A 9,116-nucleotide genomic window follows, 5' to 3' on the forward strand; every position below is an offset into this window, starting at 1 on the left:
TGACATGGGTGGGGCTCCGATCCCTTTGCTAACTAATAATGCGTCTCGCAAACGAAACGCATGCACAAGCGCATGCGACGCAGGCTCGACCCTAAAAATGGTGTTCCATGTTGGTTGGGGAGTTGGGCCTACGCCAGTGAGCACATGTCCAACTTCCCAAGGGGAGCCTGTGCAGGTACGATTAAGAACAGCAAGCTCTGGGCGGTGGGCTTGGTGAGCAGAAGAGAGCTGAAACTGTAGCTTTTCCTACCTATGGTCATACCACCCTGAATTCGCCCGATCTCAGAAACTAAGCAGGGTCGGGCCTGGTTAGTACTTGGATGGGAGACCGCCTGGGAATAACCAGGTGCTGTAGGCATTTTACCTCTCGCAGACACAAGGTGCTGGACGTCTTAGCTCAATTACACAGCTTCCCCGCTAATTTCCTTTTCCACTTTTTATTTCCTGCACTCTTTTTTTTCCTGTCTTAAAAAAAGAAATAAAAAAAAAGAACAGCAATAACACTAAAATACACACTTTCTAAAGGAAAACTTACAATTATTCTGCACTTTACACTCGGCCCAGGCTGAAGAAAACATTTGCTCCACGACGGGCAAAGGGATCCCTAACTAAGCCTTTGCTTTCTTGCGGTAAGCATATGCGTGAGGTCTTAAGACCAGATCTAACTTCTTGTGATGTCATTTCCTGTGGCTGCCCATTTGACCTGCTTGGCCCATACATAGTTCGACATTAGCTAGTCGAGTTGTTGGCATGCCGTGAGTCCCCTTAGATACCAGCACGCTACATGAACCGTACAACGGTTCAGTTGAGACGCGAGGAGTCGCAAGTAAGCATCTTTCTAAGACGAAATGCGAACCGCCAAGACGGCTTGTGGTGGTCTATTTTCAGGCGCTTGTAAGCGCACCAGCTGGTTCGAACGTCCCAACCTCGACGGTGCATAAACAAGGTCTACCCGCTCCCCACCGAGGTAACCGGTATTTTGCCACCTTGTATAACAAACACTGAAAAGAACGCGGTGGCGCTTAAGCAATATTGATACTAACTTAAAAAGAGGCGCCGTTGCCCCTTGATAGTCCTGATGAGGCCCTGACTGAAGAGGCCGAAATGTGTTGACACGTATTTTGGCGAGATTGTGTTCTTTAAGTCAAGTTACTTTGACAAGAGAAATTTAATATGCACTACAAAATATCCTTAAAAAGTAAATAGGTATTTGTTAGCTGTTAACATTTGAACCTTCAATCATCGCAATCTAGTGGATTACAGCCATAATTTTGGAATGGTAACCACAATGAAAAAAATGTTGTTGGGCACAACCCTCTTCTGGCATGTTGCCAGTGTTTATATCCTGTATGACTTATAAGGATGTCTTTGTTGTAGATAATTGTTATTGTATGTGTAAGTAGGTAACTTTGGTGACTTGTAAATATTTGTGTTGTGTATATAATTCACTGATGTGCCACTGCTGGCCTTGTATAAAATTAATTGTAATAAATAATGGAAAGTAATTGATCCATAAGGACAGTATTGAGCACTGGTCTTAAAAATACTGATTTAATTTTTCCCTACCTGTTGACCGTATTGTCTGCGTTTGTTATAGTACCCAGATCAGGTTAGGGTTACAGGGTTCCCTCTTTTTTGTATAGTCATTCCTGTCAGGTCATGGGTTGTGATGCCACAACCTGTGATTCCAGGTGCGATTTAACACGCTGTGGTGTCATGTGCTGTGATCTCACTTGCATAGTGTCTAACTTGGTCAGTCCCCCCACTTATTTTCTTTGAGACTTGTGCCATGAATAAGCCTTAGCCCCCAAGAAATAGTGCTTGAGCCCACTATTGGCAACCAAATGGAAAAAGAATCAGCACAGCGTGTCGGAAATGTGATAAAAGGACGATGATGTATTCGGTGTGGAAGAATGAAAGGAGTTGCAGACACTAGTGTAACAGAGTCCAAAAGCAGAGCATTCCATAAACAGGGAATAAAAAGAGGAAAGGTGCGTACAATGTGAGTTGTTGTAAAAGCATTACAAAGCATTTTCCGGCATTTCATGGCACTGTTATAGGTGTCATTAACTCTACGATCCATTTATCGACCACAGAAAGAATGGGTGAGCAGGGCGTGTGCAGAATAAAACCTGTTCAACATAGGAAAACATCCCAGCAGAGAGCACATTACTCACTGTTGCGTCCTAAGCATTAAACTACAGACCTCTGTCTCTTTCAGTTTCACTTTTATTGTAAGAAGGGGCATGATTTTGCGTGTTGTTTGAGAAAGGATTCCATGATGAAAGATCTGATTTTTCCAACAACTCCTAACTACTTTCTGTGGCACCCTGGTTTTACAAAAGTACAGAAAAGACTGGCCACCCTCTGCATGTAAGGCATGGTGAATATGTTGCAGATGGCACTTACAGAGTGACAGAGCCTCCCCATTAAGTGAAAAAAGTGTAAGAAGAGGTAAGTCATTGGCTTGCTTTCCCGTTCATTTCTGGATTTGTTAAGGTAGTGTAGAAGAGATATTTCTCCCGGCCAGAGTGAATGGAGGTGTCGCACTAAGTGGGATAAAGAAGAGAGAACTCCTGCATAGCAGCAACTAATCATCCTTGGGATGGAAGAATGAACGCTGCTGTTCAGAAACAGCATCTCCCCTGGTGACTCCTCAGTGTCATGCCCTAAGGAGGTGTCCAAGGAGGCGCAACACATGCACATGCTGTGTCCATTGTAATTGAGTGTGTGAGAGGGGCCGTCTGATAGTCATGCTAGGCTGGGGAGGGGCTGCAGCAGCCTGTGAAGATGAGAGAATCAGACGTAACCCAGGGCATTTAAAAAACATTTTCAATACAACAGGCCACGCATTTGCTCGAGTGAGAGCTATTAACGTTGTAAACGCCTAACTGGACTTTTCTTCCCACACAAATGAAAAGAAAAAAAAAAACACATTGCTGCGTTTTTTTTCATTTATGTAGCAAAAAAAGTCTGGTTAGGAGTGTACAAAGCTGGGGGTGGGGGAATGCAATGCTCTGGTGTTTGTTCGAGTTAGAGCTCTTAGCGTTGTAAATTACTGAGTGGACTTTCTTACCACACAGACTGAAAATAAAGAGAGCAAGGGCGAGCTGGCCCTGGAAAAGCCCCCCTCTGCTGTTGGTTTATGTTTGGGGAGGAGGAACTGAACAAGCACCCACACTGTTGAGGTGAAACAGGTAAATGCAAAAAAAAGTCCCTTACAGAAGAGATAAACAGGACATAGCGCAATTACACAGTACTTTGTGCTGCTCCCAAAGTGAAAAAAGACAGGACAAAGAGGCAGAACTGACCACTGGCAAGCAAGGATTTTTGAAGGGCACTGCAACTAACAAGTCAAAATGCTGGAACTCACTCTATTGTATACTTTAGTATACAGCAGGCTGAACGCTAACCCTCGACCTAAAAAGTTCAAAGAGCTAACAGCAGGCAACTGGTCTTGCAACACCAGGAACAAGGTAAGGTTTTTGACCGACCGTGATGAAACACGGGTCAGATACTATACCCAGCCCCAGTCAAATAGTTACCTCCTGACTTAGGATTTTCTGAGAAGGTAGAGTCATCGGCAAGACAGCAAGCTGGATCACAAGTCACACTTGTTGACGACAGGTTGCGAAGGATGAGGTCTCAGTGGATCTGTTAATGAAGATAAAAAAAGTTTGGATTGGGAAAAGTTGGGAATTTGCGCCCAGGAAGCCTTCAATGTTGATCAGATGCTGTTTGGTGTCAGGCCAACTTTCTACATTTAGACTCTGGGCCTGAATTAGAGTTTGGCAGATGGGTTACTCCGTATTACAATTTCCATAGACTATATTGGAATCGTAATACGGCAGACGGGATATCTGTCATGTTTGTAGGCCCCATCTGCCAAACTCTGAATCAGGCCCTTAGACTCTTTTCTGGAAGTCGGATTCCTTCAGTGGGGAAAGGCTGTAACCAGACAGAGTCTGACATCGTTGAATGCCAGTTTGGTTTGTTGAATCCGATTTGCTGTTCTGGAGAAAAGAGCATCAAGAGCTGTGGCGAAGTCAGTCTCACGGAGATGCACCCTCAGAGGATCGGCCTGACAGTTTGGTCCCAGTCTTCTGTCAGTCCTCTAAGCAAAAGTCATTCAAAAGGTTTCTAAGTTCCAAGTTTTAGGGTTAGGCAAGAGAAGTCACCTCTGACACCAGGAAAGGATTCTAGGACCTCAGGAACAGCACTTGGGGCAAGGAAATCAGTCCAGAGAAACCAACAGCAGGGACCAGGGTAGGTCCAGTTGTAACTTGTCAGCTAGGCTCTTATAAGAAAGTGGTCTTCATTCAGCATTCTCTGTCCATGTATTTTAACAGGAGATCAGCCAACTGACCCTTGGAGTCCACTTGTTTGTTCTGGGTGAAATTGGGAGCAGGTGCAGCCCTTAGGTTTCTCCTCACAAGTCACAACAGTGGATGCACTCCTTGTTCCGTATTCAACAAGTCCAGTAGTATTCTAACAGGGGTGCCAATGGGTGTCACATTTATGCCTGGCACTGGCCTGGGGGGGGGGGGGTGATGACCACTGGCCTTTTCTTGACCAACAGGCAAAAGGTTCCATGGGGCAACTCTACCCACCTTTTCACCAATTACTGTGTGCCCTATTGCAAACAATCCAAAAGTGCTCCTCTCTACCTAAAACCAAGATGGCAGAACCTTTCTTCCCTTGTATAGATCTCCACTGCCGAGCCTAGGCGTGTGGCCGGGGAACCGAGCAAACCCTCTCCGGTAGTCACTCAAAACTGATTCTAGTGGTAGCTCCTCTCCCACTGGGATTGCTCTCGGAGGGACAGTTCTAGGTGTGAGCTACATTTCCTTTTGACGATAATAAAGTCCCTAGGCACTTCCCAGATGGTCATAATGGCAGAGGAACAGAACATGTCCTCACACCCACGTCTTTTGTTTCACCTCTGGGAGACAATTTATACCTAAGTAAGGAGCTATTTAGCTCCTGGTTGACAGTTGGAAACTCAGGTTTCTGGAGGCTTTAGGCAGATTATAGTTAACAGGCAGTGGGAAATACTCCATCCCTTTTATAGCTGTTTCACCCAGTGACAAGAAGGGAGCCCAGGGCATGTCCCACAGATTATAGATGGGGCAGTCTTTCAATCAGATGGTGTATGGCGATCCATGTTTATAGATAAAAAGCTATGTAATAGATTTCTGTGCATTTGTAGTTGCATTTGCAGATGGCCTAACAATGTTCTAACTGAAGATAGAGGCATCAGGGACACATACGATTGATCAAGAGACCAAACGTCTGGAATATTTTGATGCCCTGTTTAGCAAGCCAGGTACATGAAGAAATGTGTTTTTATGCATGTTGTCCAACCAAAAGAGAAGAGATAAATGCAAAAACAATCCAAATTGGTGAAACTTGTCTTGTGTAATCATACCTGCGGTACACCACGAGTAGCTCCATGATTTCTCCGTGCTTCCTCACGCATTTCATTAAAGGGAAGTGGTAGGTTGGGATCGTCACCAAAGTTTGTGGATGATGACCCTCCCCCCATATTTGGTTTTGTGATTTACTGTAGAAAAACATTATGTTGTTAGCACAGATGTAAAGAGAGAGCAAGCATTTCAGCGTTTTTTGATAATTACATATGTTGTCAACAGTGGACCATTCAGCAAATAATTACACAAAGACACGAAACTAAATCAAATTAATTTCAATTGGTTATATACCTACGAAAAAAGAAATGTCAATTAGTTATATACCTAAGAAAAAAGAAGTGTCAGTTATATACCCAATGTTAGAAATTGGGTCTCTAGTTGGCAGAGGTATACACCCTGTCCACGCAGGGACCACAGTCCTAGTTGGGTAGTAACAATACAACCTAAATTATCCTGTGCTCACCCCCTCTGGCCCCCTGCACTTGTTCTCCGCCAGCCTTTTCAAAGTGGTGCAGCCGCCATGAAAAGGCTGGCGGAGAAGGTTGTAATCAGCACGGCGGCGCGGAGTTCAGCGCTGCCTTGGCTGATTACAACCTGCACAAACGTCAGCCATCGGGATCTGACACCCTGGCTGCGACGGTGGTAGGTTGGCGGCTCTGCCCGCCAACCTCATAAAGTAGCGGTCAGACCGCCACAGCCATGGCAATCCAACAGCCACTGTGAGGCTGGCAGTCTTTGGACCAGCAGCCTCATAATTGGGCCCTAAATGTGGTATAACGCTTAGAAACATATTAGCTCCAACTGGGGCTACCATGACGTTGTGACAGAGTGTTTTCCAACAGTCCAATGTCACTCGCAGGGGAGTGCAAGTCGGTTACGGAGTTGCACGGACCCAGAGTACAACACCTTGGAAATGATGAGTAAACAAAGACGTTGCGCGGAGTTGAGGAGGTGAGGCGTCTCTGGAGAAAGTGCGGCGTCAGTTTCTTATTGCTACCGGGAAGGTGAGGACTTGGTTCCTTAATGTTAGGTGGGGGTGAGGGGTTGGTTCCTTGCAGTTGCAGAGGAGTTGACGCGGCATTGGTTGAGAGGCATCAGTTCCTTATGACACAGTGAGGTTGATGAAACCAGCGGATCAAGACGTGAGGCGCTGCCTTTACAGGGTCACGATCACACCAGGGGGCCACTGGTGCTGAGGCAGAGGCAGTTTGTGAGGAACACGGCTCCGGTGCAGGTGGCGGTGCGGCATCAGAATGAGGTCCTGGTCCTGAAGTTGTTCTGGGCTTTGCACACTGGTTTCTTCTTTGTTCACTTGAACTCACTCCCAAGGGCCCAGGAATAGGGTTGGGCACCCCTTGGCAAGTCAGGACTCTCAGCAAGAGAGCCCATGTGCTGGCAGATGGAGTTTTTGATGTCCCTGAGACTTTTCAACAGGAGGCAACCTCAGTCCAAGCGCATGAAAATCACTTGTGGGGAAAGGCAAAGTCCTTCCAGCAGAGTCAGGAAGCAGCAGGCAGCAGGGCAACAAGCAGAAGAGCAGTCCCTTCCATAGCAGCAGTCCAGTTGAGTCCTCTGAGTAGTACTGCAGTCCCTCTGACCGAGTCCAGTTGCAGGTCCAGAAGTGTCTGATTTGAAGGGGTCACAGAGAGTATATATATCCAAATGTGCCTTTGAAGTGGAGAAGACATCAAAGAGTAGTGTTGAAGTGCACCAGTTCCCGTTTCAACCCAGTCCTGTCAGCCAGGAGACCTGTGGGGGATTTTTTCAGTCCTTTGTGTGAGGTTAGGCTACTAGCCATAGAAGTGTAAGTGAGAGCCCCTTTATACATGTCTGGGTGGAATGCTCAAGGGGAGCTGTCAACCAGCACAGACCAGATGAGGATTGGAGACAGGCTTTAAGGCACAGAGAGCAGTGAGTGCTGGGAAATACCTACTTTCTAAAAGTGGCATTTCTAAAGCAGTAATGTTAAATCCAAATTTACCAGTAACCAGGATTTCTTACTACAATTCCAATCATACCAAACATGACCATGCCACTCCTTTCAGATCAGAAATTACCACTTAAAAGTATGTAAGGGAATTTCCAATGCTGGCCTATGAAAGGAGCAGGCCTTACAGTAGTAAAAAACAGCTTTGGGATGTTTTACTCCCAGGACATGTAAAAGTTATAAATACATTTCCTGTCTTTTAATTACATAGCTCCCTGCCCTGTGGGCTACCTAGGGCCTACCTTAAGGGGTGGCTTATATATAATAAAAAGGGGAGTTTAAGGCTTGACAAGTAGTTTTAAATGCCAGGTCGAAGTGGCAGTGAAGCTGCACACAGGCCTTGCAATAGCAGACCTGAGACATGGTAAAGGGGCTACTTATGTGGGTGGCAGAGTCTGCGCTGCAGGCCCACTAGTAGCATTTAATTTACAGGCCCCCGGGCACATATAGTGCACTTTACTAGAGATTTATAGGTAAATTAAATATGCCAATTGGGTAGGAGCCAATGTACCATGTGTAGGCGAGAGAGCACAAGCACTTTAGCACTGGTTGGCAGTGGTAAAGTGAGCAGGGTCCTAAAACCAGCAAAAACAAGATCAGAAAAAGGGAGGGAGGCAGGCAAAAACTTAGGGGAAGACCACCCTACGGAACACCTAAGAAAAAATAATTTTCAATTAGGTATATACCTAAGAAAAAAGAAAACATTAAAGAAATCAAAAACACCAGCGCTGAAACCTTTACAAAGAAGTTAAATAATGAAAGTACTCAGGCAAAAGAGAAAAAAAGAGCTACAAGAAAAAGAGGATATTTTGAGAAGGATCTTAAAAACAGAGTTAGCAACCAACTGAGTGCAGTCAAACCCAAAAACATACCCAAAAATTAAACTATATTAAAAGTTCTGTTCTTTTTCAGCCTGAATACATAGTACGTGTGATCACTTCAGTAAATAATGCTTCTGTTGATGGTGGTTTAACATGTAATCATTTACTACCAAAAACTAATTTAGCCACTGCTGTGGCAACAGTGAGGAAAGGTGGATGTGTTCTAATGTGGTTAGGCAGACCACCTAATGATGTTTAGATAAAAGTATTTATGTAATCAATATTCATATCTGTTTGATGACATCCTGCCATTATTTAGACAATGTAGGTCATGAGAATAATATGTAAATCATTTCATGGTCACCCTCTCCACTCTCCACAGATTTCACAATTCAATGTTTCTCTCATACTTTACACAACTCACAATTTATACTTAATGCTAATAATTTAGCATGTGCTAGTATGAAGTCCTTGTTCCATATTGTTCACAATAACAGAAACTGTCATTTCTAGACCATGTGTGCATTTCTGATCAAAAACTGGGGCATCTCCCTGTGCTTCAGATGATATCTTTTAGCTTTCACCATTTTTCAATTGACTAAAACCTAAATTTACCAGTTCTAGAATGACATAAAGACATGCTGCCAGTCTAGAATGGCATATGAACATGGGTTGCCTTTTGCTGTGGGCAAATACTGAAAAATATTCTGATTTTGGAATACTAAATTTCAGATGCATCACAACAAACAAGAAAAATTCAGTAGACTCCATTTGTGATATTAGGAGACGTTAAAACATTTGTAAACATGACCCAAACATGAAAGGGGAAAAAATGATACCTCTGGCTGAATTTTAAAGACTTTCATCAGCAGGTGAATT

At 44.4% G+C, this 9,116-nt stretch overlaps 1 pseudogene; it reads left to right on the forward strand.

The window, feature by feature from the left end:
• The first annotated feature begins 248 nt into the window (after window positions 1-248).
• Window positions 249-358, forward strand: LOC138294807 (5S ribosomal RNA; annotated as a pseudogene).
• Window positions 359-9,116: the final 8,758 nt, after the last annotated feature.

The sequence above is a fragment of the Pleurodeles waltl genome, chromosome 1_1 (genome assembly GCF_031143425.1).
Source record: "Pleurodeles waltl isolate 20211129_DDA chromosome 1_1, aPleWal1.hap1.20221129, whole genome shotgun sequence".
NCBI classification, from domain to species: domain Eukaryota; kingdom Metazoa; phylum Chordata; class Amphibia; order Caudata; family Salamandridae; genus Pleurodeles; species Pleurodeles waltl.